The sequence below is a fragment of the Suricata suricatta genome, chromosome 9 (assembly GCF_006229205.1).
Source record: "Suricata suricatta isolate VVHF042 chromosome 9, meerkat_22Aug2017_6uvM2_HiC, whole genome shotgun sequence".
In the NCBI taxonomy this organism is placed as follows: domain Eukaryota; kingdom Metazoa; phylum Chordata; class Mammalia; order Carnivora; family Herpestidae; genus Suricata; species Suricata suricatta.
Window position 1 is genome coordinate 134443837 of NC_043708.1, and position 17803 is coordinate 134461639.

Here is a 17803-nt window from a genome sequence, read left to right on the forward strand (position 1 = left end):
GGATTGGAAGAGTATACCCCCGTGCAACCACACACGATGCTGTGAACCCCAAATGCTCCGGAGTTTTCTCTGAGGCTCAGGTGGGTCTCTGCCTGCCCTTTCGGGGAGAGAGATTTCCCCTTTCCAGATTTCGCCTCTGGACTGTGCTCTAAAGACAGAAGGCTGGTATCTGGCGCTCAGTCTCTGGGAAGGTGCAGAGGGCAATGCTAGGTCTGGGAAGCCACAGAGAAAGAACCCAACCTACCAACTGACTCACAGGGGAAGCGGTCCTATGGAGAAATCGTGTGTGTGCTCTTTCCAGGAAGGTTCAAAAAAGAACAGGATGATCGCCAGACTTTATGGGGAAATGGATTTCATTCAGCCCCTCTTCCGTGTCAGATTTTGTGTTCAGAGCTTGGAGCACAGTGATGAGAAACTTAGAATATTGGAGTGCGTGGGTGGCTCAGTCGGTGAAGCGTCGGACTTCAGCTCAGGCCATGATCTTGCAGTTTGTGGGTTCGAGCCCCACATCAGGTTCTGTGCTGACAGCCTGGAGCCTGCTTCAGATTCTGTCTGCCTCTCTCTCTCTACCCCTCCCCCACGGGTGCTCTCTCTCTGTCTCAAAAATAAATAAACTATATAAAAATTAAAAAAAAACTTAGAGTCTTAAAAGGGAAAACCACACACATACAACACACAGGCCTGGGCAGGGTACAGGCTGGGACAGGGTGGAACCTAACGGGCCTCCACTTTCCACATTAGAATACTGGTATCAGGGACTAGCTAAAGTGGCTCATTTAACTCGTTGGATAAACGGAGGATGGATTAGCCGCTCTCCATGGTCTCTCTCCACTCTAAGATTCTGAGGCTTCTGGACTGAGCAGGTTGGAGCCGGTCGGTGGCTTTCTCACCGTGTTGTTCTTTCCAGGGTGGGGGTTGCTCTCTGACTCGGCTCTGCACAGCACTTCTTGCCGAGCCCCAAAGCGGTGCCCAGGCCCATGCTGAGGGTGGGGTTGGGGCCTACTCCACACCCCCCAGGAACAAAGGAGAGGCTCCCAAAGAGAGTGATGAATCCGCTTTAAGGTGGGGTAGGTCAAATTCCTTCTTGATTTCCGGGCTTCTTAGGAGGGTAGAGCAGGCCACTGAATCCTACTAAGATTCATTCTCTTCTCTGCTGGAAGGAGGTACACTTTTGAAGGGATGGGGTGGGGGGTCTCCAACTGCCGGTGATTTGCCTGCTTTTATTTATTTATTAACCTTACCTCTCCTTTGAAATGTAGGGAAACCATCTTATCCTTGTAACTGTTGGTCCCTCAACCAAACGCATACCCAGGAAACGACCAGCAAAATTCCAAAATCTCTCTCTAGATAAAACATTTGTCTGTTTCTTTTTCTAGGAGAAAGCCCCCAGGGAAATTAGAGAACAAGGAATGCTTTGAGGCCACTTCCAATGTATTTTTTTTTTAACCACCATGTTTTACCGCAATGGTGTAAAATAGGGCTGGGGCTCCGGGCTCTGGAGACGGAATCAACGCCGCTTACCAGCTATACCTGACCTTGGGCACGTCTCTCGGGGCCTGAGTGGGGATAATAAGAGTATCAACATGATAGCGTTGTTGTGAGGGTTAAATGAGCTAATACGTGTGGAAGAGCCACGCAGGCGGCAAGTAAGTTAGCCCCTGTGATTAATATTAAATATTTGTTGGGTAAATTAGTCCAGTTTTCATTTTGTTTGCGTTTATGATAAAACTACCAGAAAATAAGATCTTCCTGAAAGCCTCTTTCGTGTGCCTTTCGCGGAAGTGGGGGATGGGGTCGGGGTGGGCGGAGGATGTCATGGTAGGAGAGTCCCCTGTAATTAAAATCAGCTTTCTAGCTTCCCCTCCCCGCTGGTACCGGCTCAGGTCATTACCACGGGGACCAGCAGGGGGAGCCCGAGGTGCCGCAGCGCAGCCCGTTCGGTCAATGGAACCGGAAGGGAGTTACTCGCCACAGGACACCTACTGGGTGCAGCGTCCTTGCCAAGGGCTGGGTGGCGTCTCGCGTGCAGGAAGGCAGGAAGGTGGGGGCATAGAGGGCACAGTGATGCGCCCTGGAATGAATGCAGACGTGGAGGCTAAACTTTTTGAGCACGAGTTCTCTTCGCTACAGCGTGGCCGGGGTTTGGGTCCTGGGGGGCCTGTGTTGGGGAAGCCCAGTTGGTGGAGGGCCGTGCGTTCTGCTTCTCCGCTGAGCCCCTAGCACTCAGCTCAGAGTAAGCACCCTGTACTTATTGCCTAGGGTCGCATGTCGCTTGAAGGCATGGGCATAAGGAGTCCCCTTTGATGCAGTTTGGAAGTGAAGTGAAAACCGTACCCCTCCTCCAGCCCCTCCCGCCACCCCTGCACAGACCCGGGAAGGGATAAAGCCCGGATCCCCCTTAGTAGGAGCAAGTCATCAGGACCGGTCGTGACCGGGACATCTGATTCTGCCTCTGGCTGCGTCACATTTTCTCTGCCACTGCCAGGCTGTACCGGTCCCCAGCCGAGAGAAGATATAATTCTAGAGCACTGGTAGTATATATGTTGACGTGATAGTTGTTTTCATAGATACTGTAAAATATCAGAGCTGCTGACAGTCCATCAGTGTGGCTGCTTAAAACCCAGTTTGAGTCTCAGTTTGGAAAAGCAAGAATCAGGGGCACGTGGGTGGCTCAGTCGGTTAAGCAGCCGACTTCAGCTCAGGTCATGATCTCACAGTTCATGGGTTTGAGCCCAGTGTTGGGTTCTGTGCTGACAGCTCGGAGCCTGGAGCCTGTTTCAGATTCTGTGTCTCCCTCTCTCTCTGCCCCTCCCCAACTTGTGCTCTGTCTCTCTCTGTCTCAAAAATAAACAAACTATTAAGAAATTTTTAAAAATTAAAAGGAAAAGCAGGAATCAGAAAGCTGTCGAGGAGTGAACCACGCTGATATTTTCTCCTTGCCCCAGGATGGCAGGATTTCCTGAGCATGTGGTGGGGAGGTGGGATCTGGACAAGGTGGGACCCGCCTCAGACATGTCCACTCTCCTCCCTGAGCTCCCGAGGACCCAGGGATCATGAGAACCAGCAACTCCAGTGCAGGTGAGGCAGCCTCACCAGCCCTGCAGCGCCCTGCCTATGGCTTTTGGTCAGGAGCCTGGCTCCTGCTCTCCCAAACACTCTGAGAGAGACTGAGTTGGAGTCAAGGAGCACCACATTTCCAACATCGCGACCCTGGCCGGGTCATTTAACCTCTCAGAACCATTTGGAGTCAAAATGGTTGGCTCCAGGCCATGTGGGCTACTTTAGGGAGGCTGTAAATCCGACAGTGGACATCTGTCAGAACCAAGAGCTGGATAACATTGCTGGATTTTTTATCCTATTTAATCCTCACACTCTTCTGCAGAATGTCATTCTCATCTTACGCGTGAAGGAGTTGAGGTCTCCATATATGGGGAGATGCACACTCTTGCTCCTGGAACGGCTGTTGCTCCTCGGACCCCTTTAGAAATCCCCAAGCTGGTGTGCTGGGCCTGGGGAGGGGAGAGAGGCCCCTAAGGTAGCTCTGGGTGAGGGCTAAAGTCCCCGTCACCTGGAGTCTGGGTCTGAGAAACTGAAGTGGGACCCTGGGCAAGGCAGGTCACCTCCAGGGCCTCACTTTTCCCATCTGTAAAATGTATGTGAATGTGTCTGCCTAATCCTCAGTGGACATCCCAGAGGTCTAGAGAGTTACCAGAACGTGAACTGCTTGGGGGTGGGGGAAGTCTCTCATAATTCTGAGAAGTCTTCTCAGGTACCCCCCTTTCCAAGAAGGCACCCCGCTTTCCAGGAAGGCACCCACATTTTTTTAAAGTTTATTTATTTGTTGTTAGTGAGCAGAGAAAGGGTAGAGAGAGAAGGAGAGAGAATCCCAAGCAGGCTCCGCACTGTCAGCACAGAGCCTGGCATGGGGCTCAAACTCACCAACTGTGAGATTGTGACCTAAACTGAAATTAAGAGTTGGATGCTTGGCTGACTGAGCCACCCAGGCGCCCCAGCACCCACATCTTAATAAGAGAACAACATTTATTGGGACTGTGATAACAGACTTCCTTTTGCCTCAGTGGTTCCTGATGGGCCCCCCTTGGAGGAGCTCCTTCCCTCTGCCCCCCATTTCACAGGTGGAGAAACTGAGGCCAAGAACAATAAAATGAAAAATGACTTGCCCAAAGTCACCTAGTGAGTAAGGAAAAGGAGAAGGAGCTGTGTGTCGGAAGTCTGGGTTTGGCTCCCATTTACACTAAGAAACCTTGTCCCAACCACTCTGCCACTTCTGTATCTGCCTTGTTGTCCCTGTGTGCAGGATTGTTCTGAGGTTGGGGTACAAAAGCCCCAGTCCTTTTGCAGCCTGGCCACCTGCCCTATTTCAGGGAGAAGCAGGACAAAGGACTGAGCCCCATCCCAGTGTGGGAAGCTTCCCAGAGGACTCCTGGGCCTCCACCCTGGGGGGAAGGGTAGGAGAGAGGGCCTTGCAGGTGGCGAGATGGCCTCATGCACCTGGCAGAGAGTGGGGTCACTGCAGAATTTAGCAGTGTGGGTACCACTGTATTCCTAAGACCAGGGTCCAACTCTTTTTTCCTTTTCCCTCAGGGAAGCTGAGAAAAATCTCCTTTTTGCAGACCTGAAACCTAGAGGTCATTTCAGAGAGAGAAATCCTGAGGCCCCCTGGTCTTTCCTGACCCAGCAAGATCGCACCTTCAGGAGCCTGAATTAGCACAGCAAGGTCCCTCAGTCTGCATATCCCACGTGGTGCTCCCAAACTCCAGGAGAAGGAATCCTGATGAGCTCCAAATAAAATCAGACCAGTTCAGAGGCATCAAGGGAAACTAGATTTGGTTAGCGTGGCAGGGGCCCAGGGGACAGGAAGGAACAGAGTGCTGTGCTACTCCATCTGGGAGAAACTGTGATAACAGAGAGCGAAAATTTGCATTGGGCCTGGAACAATTCAGACTGATTGTCCAAGGCTTGGAGAAACAGCTTAGTTCTCCAGAGCTTGGTCTGCAGAGACCTACGCAGAGCTGGGAGCCATGCTGGCGACCTGGGGCTGTGCGCAGCGGGGAAACACCATGAGAATAGTCCCTTCCTCAAACTTGCTGCAGATTTGGCTTCATTTTTGATCTCCTGAGTCGAGGAAAAACTCCGGAGTCCGCTACAGAAACGATTTTTAAGAGGCTCTTAAGGGGCCTTGCTCTTGGGTAACCTCTTTCGTTGGTGTTCCCAAAGTCCCTGCGTGCTCCTGGCGGCCTTGTGAGGCGGCAGGTGGACATTATGGTTATCTCCATTTTAGAGGGTTGCAAACGGAGGTTTCCGAGGGAAGGGTATTTACTTAAACCTAGTCCAGGGCCCCTCCCCAGCCGCAGGCCTCTGAGGGGGATGGGGGGGAGCGGGCGCAGGCTGAGCTCCCAGGCTCTGAGGTGGGGCTGGAGCTGTCCATGCAGCGGTGCTGAAATTCGGGCCCCCTCTGCTGGGATCACGGATAGAGTGTGTTCCCTCAGCCACACCCCGGGCTTGCCTTTCTGCCTCTGAAATGAGCTCCTAGGGCATCGAGATGGACAATTCTTCATGGAAGGAAAATAGTCCACGCCATCATTATTCCCCCTTCAAACGTCAATATCCACCTACTGGTCTCACCACTTCCCATCTCACCCCCTTAACCCCACTCAGCACAAGAGTAGTTTTTTCCAAGAGGCAAATATCATCATATTTAAAGTCTTCATATGGTTTCCCATATAATTCAGAGTAAAATTTAAAGTTCTTGCCACAGCCAGGAGAGCTCTTGCCCTCAATGACCTAGCCCCTACCTATTTCTGCCACCTTAAACACCTATCAGGATGGTCAGTGATGGGTGACTGAACTGGTTTATTTCTTATGTATTTTGAAGACAGAGCAGCTACAAGTTGCTGAGGGGATGGAGGTGGGATGTGAGAAGAAAAATAGAGTCAAGGATGATGGATGTGTGTGTGTAGGGGGGTGTGATTTGAGCTGCTGGGAGATAGAATTTGTCTTTCCTGAACTGGGAGACCAAATGGAGGAGTAGAACTTTGGGGGTGGGGATATCAGCTTGGCCCTAAAATTTGAGAGGCCTGTTAAATAGTTGGTGGGGGGAAGGTAGGAAAGTTCTGTAGACAACTGGATATATAAGCCTGGCATTCAATGCCAGGCTGGGAGTTGTCACCTTACAGACCTTATGTAAAACTATGAGGCAAGATGAGATCACTATGGATTCAGTGTAGAAGGAAGAAAAGTGTCCTAAGGCCTGAACACTGGGATACTCTGATTTTGAAGGGAGGAAGATGAGGAGAATCCAGTAAAGAAGATCAAGAAGGAGAGTCTTTAGGAAGAGAACAAAGAAAGCAGTGTCCTTGAGGCCAGAGGGAGAAAGTCTCAAGAAGGAAGGAGATATCAGAAGTGCCCAATACACTGGAGGGGTCAGCTAAGATGAGGATTGAGAATTGAACCCTTGGATGTAGCCTTGAAGAGGTCCTTTTTGAGAAATTGGGGGTATGGGGGATGATTAGAGGGAAGACCAAGAGAGAATGGGAGGAAATATTAGCTGGTGTTGACACACTCAGGCAAAGCTAAGGAAGAGAAAGATGGACTGGGGGCTCTCAGGGAAGCCGGAAGGAAGTAACCCCAAGGGGTAGTGAAGCACTGGGATAAATATTTTCAGCCAGGTAAGTGCCCTGTTGACAGACTACCCTCAGTCTTCCACAGGCTTCCAAAGTCCAGTTCTAAGGTTCCATCTTTGCCTTAATAAGATGTCCGGGGTACAAATGTTTAAGGGGGTTTCATTCTCCCCTCCTTCTATATTTGAACTCAAGTTCCCACCTGGCAAAATGACTTGACATTCACTCTTCTGGGATCAGAACTTCACAGCCCCTTCCCTTGTGGGGACCAGATTGGGGGTGGTGCTAGGAGCATCAAGGCACATTCTTGCCTCCTGACAACCAGTGAATCTGAGTCCAGGTGGCCTTGGACCACATGCCTCTTGGCAGCCCATACTCCTCAACTCAAGGTCCTCCAGAGCCACCTTTGTTGCTCAATCTGCCCTTGAGAAAGCAATGGACACCTCTTCTTACCTTATTTTTCAAGTCAGGAAAGACATAATACCCCTTCATGTCATCTGGCTCTGCTTGGCTGGTCATTTATGCAGATGGTAGTGGTATTCTTCTCAGGGACCCAGGCTCAGGGAGAGTGCCAGGTCCCTGACAGCCAGTGGGGACTCTAGAACCAGGGTTGTCTCCAAGCAACCCTGATGAGCAGCCTTGAGAAGCAGAGGCAGGCTCTCTAGCTCTGTGTGTGCTTTTGGAACAATAGCCGAGAATTCAGTGTCTAAAGGGGGAGGGTAGTGCCCCCAGTCTCAAGCACCAAGGGCAGAGACAAGGCTTGGACACAAGGACACCGTGTGCTCTCGGGTGCCTGAGGCCACAGTAGGGAAGTGGATTAAGGACAGAAGATGGACTCATGGGGTCTCCTTGGATCCTTCCTTGCCTCTTAGGCCTCTATTCAGGTGCTCTGTGCCCCCTTCTCACATCATGGGGGAACTGCAGAGCCAGGCCAAGTGCAGCTCCCAGGCCCCATGGATGTGTGTGTTGTCCTGGGGCTACCAAGGGAGCTGCGAGAGACTGAGGCCTCTGAGCACATGCTTGCACCATGCCTCCTAGCACGACGTCTACAGGACTGTCCGCTGCCTCATAAAACAACTATATATACAGGCTACAGCCTAGTAATGCAAGTGCAATGTGAACACCAGTGGGGAGCCACGAGTCCGTACCTTGGGTAACTTCCTGCTTTTCTCCAAGTTCCAGTCTTCTCATTTTTCAGATGCGAGTAGAAGAGTGACTGGATTCCATCACCAAAGGCTGGAGGCCGCCCAAGTTTGCCTCCTGCTGCCATACGCAAGGCCAGCACATCCCCAGCTCAGGCCTTTCCTTAACCCTGGACAGCAAAGTGCTTCCTGCTTCCCCAGCCCAGGTCTGAATGCACACCCTTTCCTGTCTATCCTGGTCACTCCTTCCTCTCTGTCCCTAGGAAGGCTTTAGAGAGGAGGCGGTGTTCTAATTAAGCAGAGAAGAGACCAAATGGCATTCCAGGCATGGGCTAAGGCACAGAGCGACGGAAGGAGAGCTGACTTAGGGAATGGCCAGCGGCCTGGTGTGGCTAGAACGAAGGACTTGAAGGTTTGCAGCAAAGCCCGCAAGTCCGTTCCCTTTCGCAATGGCTGCCCCCAGTGAGCAGTGCATTTCTAACCTCTCTTCGAGCCACTTATGGACCTGTGACTAAGTTCTGGGCAACTGAAGACAAAGGCAAGAAGTCTCTTGTGCACCTTTTAGTCAGTGTCCCTGACGTGTGTGTGTTGTGGAGTAGGGACAGTGCCTGTTAGTCTTGCTTGCTTCCTTCTGGTTTTGATGTGCCTTGGTGGCGGGCACATGGACGCCCTGATCTGATCTAGTTAGGCTGATGCAAGTGCGCTCAGTGGGCCAAGCCAGGGCAAGATGGAGGCTCCCATCTTTAGTCGATGGCTATACTCTGCCATTGCAGTCTGTCCTCAGGTGCCTGAGCCTTCTGCCCACATTTCTAAAACTGGTGGCAATTGGGCCTCCTCCCTGCTTCTTTTTTTCCCCATGTTCCTGACCGTTAGCTCTCTCTCAAAGGAGGTCTCTCTCCCGGGGGCATCCACTTAGTGAAAATAGGAGAAGCTAATATTCACCAAACACTTACTATGGGCGGGCACTGTGCTCAGGGCTTTGCATGGATAGTCACATTTATTATCTCTTAACCTTCGTATCATCTTGCCACACCAGGGTGAGGACAGCAGGAAGGTTCTGGTGCAGTTGGGAGTCATTACTGAACAGAACTGATGAGGCTGTCCTGAGGAGTCCTGGCCTGCTTTAATCGCCTTCCCTGTTCTAGATGAGAAACCAGGCTCAGAGATATGAAGTAAGTGACTCAAAGTCACACAGCTGGAAAGGAGCGGAGGAGAAACTCCGGGTCTTTACTGGGCTCAGAAGAAGCAGGTGACCCCGTGAACTTCATCTCCAGTGGAGGGATTATGAAGGTGGCTCTGGAGCCAGAGTGCCCGTGTTTAAATCACAGCTCTCCCACTGGCTTAGTCTCTCTGTGCCTCAGTTTCCTCATCTGAAAAAGAAGGGTAGTAATAGTACATCCCTCATAAGATTACTGTGAAGATTAGAAGACATAATGCATATCAATCGCTTAGCACAGTAGGTATCATTGTGACTGAGGCTGCGCTGCTGTGGCTGTGACTGTATTACCAGGGGTCTGCGCCCCTCCCCTGGCCATGCCCAGGAGAAACAGAAGGTAAAGAAGAAAGCTGTGCCTGTGCCGGAGGCCAAAGGACAGAGGAGGGGCCCGCGTGACTGCCTGGGCTGGCGGGCAATTTACTAGAGGAGCTCATTTGGTGACTCCGTCGCCGAGTTAATTAAAGATGGCCGCTAGGGGTCATTGCCATGGCGACAATTAGGCTGGGAAGGAGCCTCATTAAGGTGCGGTTTTAACAAGGCCTGTTGTTTTTAACCTGGGCTCTTGCAAAGGAGGAATTCTTCAGCTTGCTTCCTTTTTCTCCCTTTTTGTTTTTTGGGTCTGTTTCTAGAAACTCTCTTGGGGAGGACAAGAGAGTGGAGAATTCCTGTGTTCAGTGGCCCCCCCCCCCCAAGAATCCACAGGACAACAGGCTTCTCCGCTCTGTGCCACCCTCAAATCTGAAGGGAGGCCTGGGTCTCCCATTTCTTTAGAGAAGAAGGGAGGGAGGGAGAGAGGGACAAAGAAGGAAAGAAGGAGAAAAAAGAGTGAGGAAGGAAGGAGGTTCAAGACCTCTCTTAATTCCGAGCACTTAAAAAGCGTATTTACTCTTCCTATTTCCATAGTAATATAGGCTCATTGAGAAAATATAGAAATTTTGGAAAAGTCCAAAGACAAAATACCCCTTACAGTCCCCCCCCCCCCCGCCCTTACGGACTATTAACAATTTTTGGAGAGACGAGAACTGAGCAGAGGCTGCAGGCAGCTGAAGTGAAGGAAGGGGAATATTTTTTCATTATTTCCTTGTTTATTGTTTGAATTTTCTAAATAAACCCAAGTTAAAATAGTGCATATTGCAACAGTTTTCTATACATTGGGATGCAGTATACATTTTTCTCTACACAAGCAGGGGTCATATGTACCTACAGTTTTGAATTTATGCCCTCAAGAGAATATGATATCTTGAACGCTTTGCTGGGGTGTTACATTTTCTTCCTGACTTTTTTCTCTTTTAAGTAGGTTGTAAAAAATATTCCATGTGCACAAAGGGTAGACGAAAAGGTAAGTCTCCTACCTGGGACCCCATCCTTGGTCCCCACCTCAGAAGCAACCACTAACACCAGTTTCTTTTGTATCTGTCTAAAGATATTGTCCACATGCACAAGCTTCCCTGAGTCCATTTTGTGCGACAAAGTTAGCACGCCGCACACCTGTTTTGCACCTCATATTTTCCACTTTACAGTGCATCTTGGAGATGGTTCCATATCAGCATGTATAGAGCTGTCTTTTGTTTGTTTGTTTGTTTGTTTGTTTTGAGAGAGAGAGAGAGAGAGTGAGAGAGCTCATGAGCAGGGGAGGGGCAGAGTCTTTGCCTCAAGGTAGAGCCCAATGCAGAGGCTGATCTCATGAACCTTGAGATCATGACCTGAGCCAAAATCAGGAGTTGGACACTTAACCGACTGAGCCACCCAGGCACCCCTCATTCTTTTTTTTCTTTTTTTTAATAGCTGCATCCTATATAATTCTGGACTCTAATGCATTTGGCCAGTACCTTCTTGGTGGACACTCAGGTTATTGCCATAAATAAGCTGTATCAAGTTTAGAATTCTTTTATTTTTAAAAAATTTTTCTATAAATTTATGTTTTGTTTATTTTTTGAGAGAGAGAGACACACACAGTGCAAGCAGGGGAGAGACAGAGAGAGGGAGAAACAGAATCTGAAGACAGGCTCCAGGCTCTGAGCTAGCCATAAGCACAGAGCTCAATGCAGGGCTCGAACCCACGAACCGCGAGATTATGACCTGAGCCAAAGTCAGATGCTCAATAGACTGAGCCACCCAGGTGCCCCTAAAAAAATTTTTTTTAATGTTTATTTTTGAGAAAGAGAGAGAGAGAGAGAGAGCAAGAGAGAGAGAGAAAGCACAGAGAGAGGGAGACACAGAATCCAAAGGATGCTTCAGGCTCTGAGCGGTCAGCATAGAGCCCAGCTGGGGGTGGGAGGAGGGGAGGGGGACTCAAACTCACCAACCACAAGATCATGACCTGAGCCAAAGTCAGATGCTTAACTGACTGAGCCACCTAGGTGTCCCTCGAGTTTGGAATCCTAAAGATTTGTTAATTTAAAGAGTATTACCCCATCATATATAATGTTTTTTTAAACATTCCAGAATAGGGGTGCCTGGGTGGCTCAGTTGGTTAAGCCTCCGGCTTCGGCTCAGGTCAGATCTCACGTTCGTGGGTTCGAGCCCTGCGTCAGGCTCTGTGCTGACAGCTAGCTCAGAGCCTGGAGCCTGCTTCCGGTTCTGTGTCTCCTTCTCTCTCTGCCCCTTCCCCTCTCATGCTCTGTCTCTCTCTGTATCAAAAATAAATAAAACATTAAAAAAAAAACATTCCAGAATACAAATGTCTGTGACATTTTTAACAATTCTTTACCATTGAACATTTAAACTGTTTTTCACAGGGGATTACCCGCCATAATCTTCAGGAGCCCACAGTGGCTAGGGGAGACAGACAAGCAAGAGGAAGCCCTGTAATGACACGTCGCACAGCTGCTGTGTTGGCGGCGGTGACCAGGAGCGGCACAGCCCAGTTTGCAGAAGTCGAGGAGGAGCTGGGCTGGAAGCAGGAGGAGGGAGGGCGGCAGGGCTTTAGGCAAAGGCCCTAAGGTATGCAATCCTTGACAGGCTGTGGGACTTAGGGGTCTTTAGGTGTGAACAAGAGGCGGTTCTGGCCCTAAAGGGGCTCACAGGAGTGGTCTTGCTATGCTTTCATGCCCAGAATCTGGCAGAGTGGTCAGCATTCAGCAGATGTGTGCGCATGTACAAGTAAGTAGGGGATAAAGGGAAAGGAGCCGGAGAAGTGGGCAAGGGCGTGGCTCTGAGGGCGTGCTGACAGTTTGAGCTGCATCTGGTCAGGGATGGGGTCCCCCTGAAGGCCCTCAAATGGGAGCAGGCACAGTCCAATCTGCTCCCATGGAGAGGTTCCTCTGGGAGCCCGGGTAGAATCACGATGGCCACATAGTAGTACTGTTGCCCCATATTCGGTGTGCATCCCTTCACGGTGCTCCCGGCAGGAGGATTGTATATCCCAAGCGTTTGTTGCACGCCTGGTGAACACAGCCTTGGCTACAAGACCTGTTTTCCCTATGAAATACAGATAGAGGGGATATCTGACATTTTTCAGGAGCTGCTTTAAGGAACAGCTAGTGTGGGTTTGGCCATGTTCTTGGGGGTTGTGGAAGGATGGGGTCAACATGGAGCTCCCTTCAGCCTGCATCCCTGGGCGCCGTAATGAACAGAGGCCCCTCACTGACCTGCAGTGGGCATATGAGAAAAAAGGAAGTTGCTTCAAGCCACTAAGATGTGGGGCTGTTACTGTAGCATAACAGTGCTATGTGGACGGATCCACGGAGGAACTGGACCAGAACATTCCCAAGTCCCTTCCAGATGTGTGGACCAGGCCATGGGTCTGCCAAGCTGGTTTTCCTTTGACTTGTATTGAGTCTACTCTTGGCTTACCCAGGGATGCTCAATCTCAAATCCTTACGGAGGCCTAGACTCATGGCTTTTCTGCTAGACCCACTTTGAGCCCCGAGAACATTTTTTCCGAAGTGGAGAAAAGTCTATGGCACAAGTCTCCAGCCGCTGCCGTCCCTTCTGAGACACGGGCCCTGGTGGCATTTAGAAGGTCAGAAACATCAACCGCCATGTTGGGATGGATGATAACTCACTGGGGTTCTCTCTTTATGAAGAGGAAACTGAGGCTTTGGTGCTATTTTAACCCAAACCCCTCATGCCATTGTGCCCAAAAGTTGGATGCTGTTGCTTCCCCAGTGAGAACTCTTATCTCCCAGAGCTGGAGGTCCAGAGGAAGGATGTCCTTGAACATCATAGCCTCAAGGCTCAGGGAGGCCACTGAGGACCCAGGTCCTCCATCTTCAGCCTCCACATTGGCTTTATCCTTGGAAACACTTCCTGATCACAAGGTGGCATCCAGTAGCCATAAGGGTCATGTGACCCCCTGCTTGTTCATGCCAAAGAAGATGAGAGGAAAAAGCTCTACCCAATCCATGGATTTGTAGTCGTCATCAGGTCAGACCACACCAGCTGGCCCAGACCGATGGTTCCCAGCCCTACCAGGCCTGGTGCCTGCTCTGCGTAATAAATATTATTCTCCTCGTGAAGTTTGTAGAAAAGAAAACCCACTTGGGCATATAATTGCAAAAAACCCCACAAAACCCAAAAACCAAAAATCAAAGCCTAAAAGACCAATACAATGCCCTAATAAAAGAAAAACAAAATGAAATGTATAATAAAATAATACGTATGTCAAGATATACATGCAGGTGTGCGTATTCTAGAGGATAATTAGATACCTTCACCGCCATGTGAAATCTCCATGAACATGGCAGTGATGGAGCAAACAGATTCAGGGGGCTTGTTTTGGTGACTAAAACGCCACCTGGTACCTGATTGTGTTTACTGGCAACTCTCGGGGAGGTTCTAAACACCACAGAACATAGGATTTCTCCATGTGCACCTGTTTGCAGTGCTGTGCTCTATATTTAATATTCATATTAAAGCTGCACAAAAAACTTCTCTGTTAACATGGAAAGTGGGATTAGATTCTAGGCTCAGATTTTTCACTCCATTCAGTGGGACATTTGAAAGTCTTGTGGGATTTAGGCCAAAGCTTTGTGATCAAGAATGTCAGGAGTTCTAGCCCCCCACCCAGCTCACCAAATGTCTCCGGGCCCCCTGTCATTGTGGTAAAGAAAACTCTCCCACAGAAAGGAAGTGCCTGTAGGGATACTGCTGCCTCTATGGAAAACCTCTGGTCTGATCCAACCAGGAATCCTTCGGTGTGGACCGGGGTGGTGGCCTGAACACTACTGGTGTTCTTCTAGCAAGAAGGAGGAGGGGCGGAGGTAGTGGAGGGGACCCAGTATTCTCAAGCCCAGCCGTTTCTCATAGGATTTGTGGTCTACTGCTGAGTTCTTATCTTGGGATTAAAAAATCTTAGAAGATACACAGATACACAGAGGTGTTCTTAGGAGAGAGTTTCCTTAGTGCATTCTCTCTCTCTCCCTCTCCCTCCCCCCCCCCTCTCTCTTTCTCTCTCTGGTTTCTGACCAACACAGAAAATACTTTCTCAGCCAGAGGGCAGGACAGGGCAGGCTGGTCCTGTACCCACTGGGAGAGAATAAGCCTCCTTTTTCTGACTTCTTCCAAAACACTGACACTCAGATCTGTGTAGCTCCTCCTTTCTTGCTATTAACTCACCGCACCCTTGCCTTCTGTTGGGTTACTCATCTTTTAAAAAATTCATTTGTTGAAACTCTTTATATATTATAGATACTATTCCTTATGTTGTTGATGTTTTATGCCAATTGTCACTGTTCATTTAACTTCATTTAAAGCATTTTTTTTTTTGCCTCACGTAAGTTTTTAATTGTTATGGCATCGAGTCTGGAATTCCATTACTTCTGTACATTAGGATCCAAGGCTGGCTGCACTCGTGGTTGTCAGGCGTTGATGTGAAGGAGGCGCGCTAGGACAGGGGAATTGTGTGACGGGAAGGCCAGCCCACAGGCCTGTGATACAGGTGGCTTCTTGAGTCTTCCTGGGTCAGGCAAATGTCCTAGAATTTATGCCACGACCTTCTCTCCACTCTTCTCCCCAGAAGGTGCAGCCCTGTGCAGGCCCTGGGATTCTTTATACAGCCATGAGCGGTTAACAGCTCTGCCTGAGGGCTGAGGGATCCTCCAGAGGTGGCTTTGGGAGTGGGACATGCAGGGCATCAGTGGCCCAGTGAAGGCCGCCAACACCTGGGAAGAAGGGGAGGTGGGGTGAATCTCCGTGCTGCAGCTAACCGGCGGTGTGGCTCAGGGGCAATCTCTGCCCCTCTCTGGGCTCAGCTTCCGCTTCTCCCCAAGGAGGGGGTTGGCCTCATGGTCTCAAGATTCTCTTTCACAGCAGATCTCCTGTATTTTACTTCCTTGAAAGAGCTCCGCTGCTGGGAGCTGTCTCCTCTTGCACCTGCTCTGACCTCTCACTTTGGGCAGGAGGGGGCCTCAAGGTGAGGATGTCTGGGAGGACCTGGGTGTGACTTCTGAGTCTCCCTGGGGTCTGGCTTCAGTCCTGGAATGCAGGCAGGTCCTATAGGGGTCCCCTGGGGTCCCCTTTTCTGATATCAAGCCTATTAAGGTACACTCACGTTGAACATAACTTACCCTGTGAGTTGTGCAGTAACTGGTGGTATGGAGTTCTATCCCATAGACAGCTCATTAAACATTTGTTGATTTGGATTTTGCCCTTTTCTTTTAAAAATCTGGAAGCAATACTTTTGTTTTTCATGCCCCTTATATTTTTGTAGCCCTAGAAAAGCTCATAAGCTGAACCCTGTGCCTGTCACCAGGCTGGAGACTCCCAGCCCTGTTCTCACACCCACGCCCAGCCTCCCTGCCTGGCCCCGGGCCCCCCGCACCTCTCCCCAGGACCAGTGCCTCAGTCTTCCGCCAGCCTCCCTGCCTCTTGTCTGTCTCTCCAACTCATCCCACACCACACAACCAAAGTGACCTTAGTTAGCTAATTAGTTTTTTTCTTTCTTTCTTTTAATCATACTTTACGATTTAATAATTTCTGTTTCTTTTTCAGAAAGGTGATTCAGTCCGTGGCTCAAAATTCAACATGACCAAAATGCACACAGGGTGAGTGTCCCTCCATCCCTGTGCCCAGCCAGGCATCCTGTCCCTAGAGGAAACCAATGTCCTTCATTGTGGTGTATCTTGTAGATGTAGTCTACGAATACTCATGAGTGGATGTACGCATTAGTTTGGAGTCTTCTCCATTTTTATAAACAAATGGCATAAGAGTACTTTCTAAGTGTACTTCCCTTCTTTTTCAAAAAATTTGTAAGGTCTATTTATTTTTGAGAGAGAGAGAAAGAGACAGAGTGTGAGTGGGGGAGGGCAGAGAGAGAGAGAGAGAGAATCTGAAGCAGGCTCTAGGCTCTGAGCTGTCCGTATAGAAGAGCCTGAGATGGGCCTTGAACTCACAACCCATGAGATCATGACCTGAGCTGAAGTCAGATGCTTAGCTAACTGAGCCACCCATGTTCCCCTCTATGTGTACTTCCAACCGGACCTTTGGGTGGTTCCCTTTTGTCCCAAATGGGAAAAACCAAGCTCTTTAGGCTGGGACTGAAGGCCCTCCATGGCCAGTCCGCCTTCTGACTCGGCAGTGGGCTTGCTCACCTCCAGGCCTGTGCACACCTCTGCCTCTAATCAGAACACACGTCCCCTGCTCCTGACTCCTGCCGTTCCTCAGGGCTCAGCTCCCTCACTCTGCGCTCTGCACTGGCCGTATCTCTCCTGCCCAGGGAAGCATACAGTGCAGCTACTGGCCACTTCCCTGCTTCCCTGTGAGTCTCCCCCACCAAGCTGTGCGGTGCTTTGGGACGAGAGGCTGTGACCCACCCACCTGGAATCCCCGGGGCCAAGCACGGTGCCTGGCACAAACGGGACCATCCGCAATCTTCGCTCAGTGAGCTAGGAAGGGGCCCTCAGGTGCTTTGCCACAGCGGCACCTCGTGGTAGAACTTGGAAGTGCAGCGAGGAGGCGACCTTGGGGCGAGGGGGTTGGGGGCTCCGCAGGCTCCAGAGAGCCCTCTGGGGTCTGAGTCGGAGGCACTGTCCAGTCCGTCAGCTCCAGACGCCAACGGCGCCCAAGCTGGGCAGAGCTCGGTAAACAGTGACCCACATTTCCATCACTAGGACTGCTGTCCACTGAGACCTACCCATGATCAGTGGCTTGGGGCATTTAGGGGTGGGTGGGTGTGTGTGTGTGTGTGTGTTTTCAAGGCATAGCTAGCATATACCCTGAGCAGATACTTAACACCATTCCTCTTCTATAAGACAAAATTATTGGCAGTAATTTCAATAATCAGGAAATGAATAGCAGCAAATAGATGGCAAGGTGCCAAAATTTTCTTTTATTGAATTTCATCTATAAGCTCAGGTCACTTGAAAAAGAAATGAAATTACAAATACAAGAACCATTATAGTACAAAACAGGAAAAAATGGACACATACTTTTATATTATTTTTATTTTTTAATGTTTATTTATTTTTGAAGGAGAGAGAGAGTGTGAGCAGGGGAGGAACAGAGAGAGAGGGAGTCACCGAATCCAAAGCAGGTTCCAGGCTCTGAGCTGTCAGCACAGAAATCCAACACGGGGCTCGAACCCAGGAGCTGTGAGATCATGACCTGAGCTGAAGTCAGCCACTCATCTGACTGAGCCACCCAGGCGCCCCCTCTTGTTATTTTTAAAGAGGGGGACATATACCTATTTATTGGTCTTTCCCAGTAATGAATACAATTACTCTAGAATTAAATAGGAACAATTTAAAAAGAAGTAACTTTCATTTTATTTTATTATTTTAAAAAATATTTTGTTTGAATGTTTGTTTATTTTTGAGAGAGAGAGAGACAGCACAAGCAGGGAAGGGGCAGAGAGAGAGGGAGAC

General features: G+C 49.8%; 1 long non-coding RNA gene across 1 annotated transcript in view; it reads left to right on the forward strand.

The window, feature by feature from the left end:
* Positions 1-17436, forward strand: part of LOC115302771 — a 30214-nt gene extending 12778 nt beyond the window's left edge. The window contains exons 2-3 of the long non-coding RNA XR_003913625.1: positions 15933-15985; positions 17412-17436. This is a non-coding gene — a long non-coding RNA (uncharacterized LOC115302771). The remainder of the gene's footprint in view (positions 1-15932; positions 15986-17411) is intronic.
* The last annotated feature ends 367 nt before the right edge of the window (positions 17437-17803 follow it).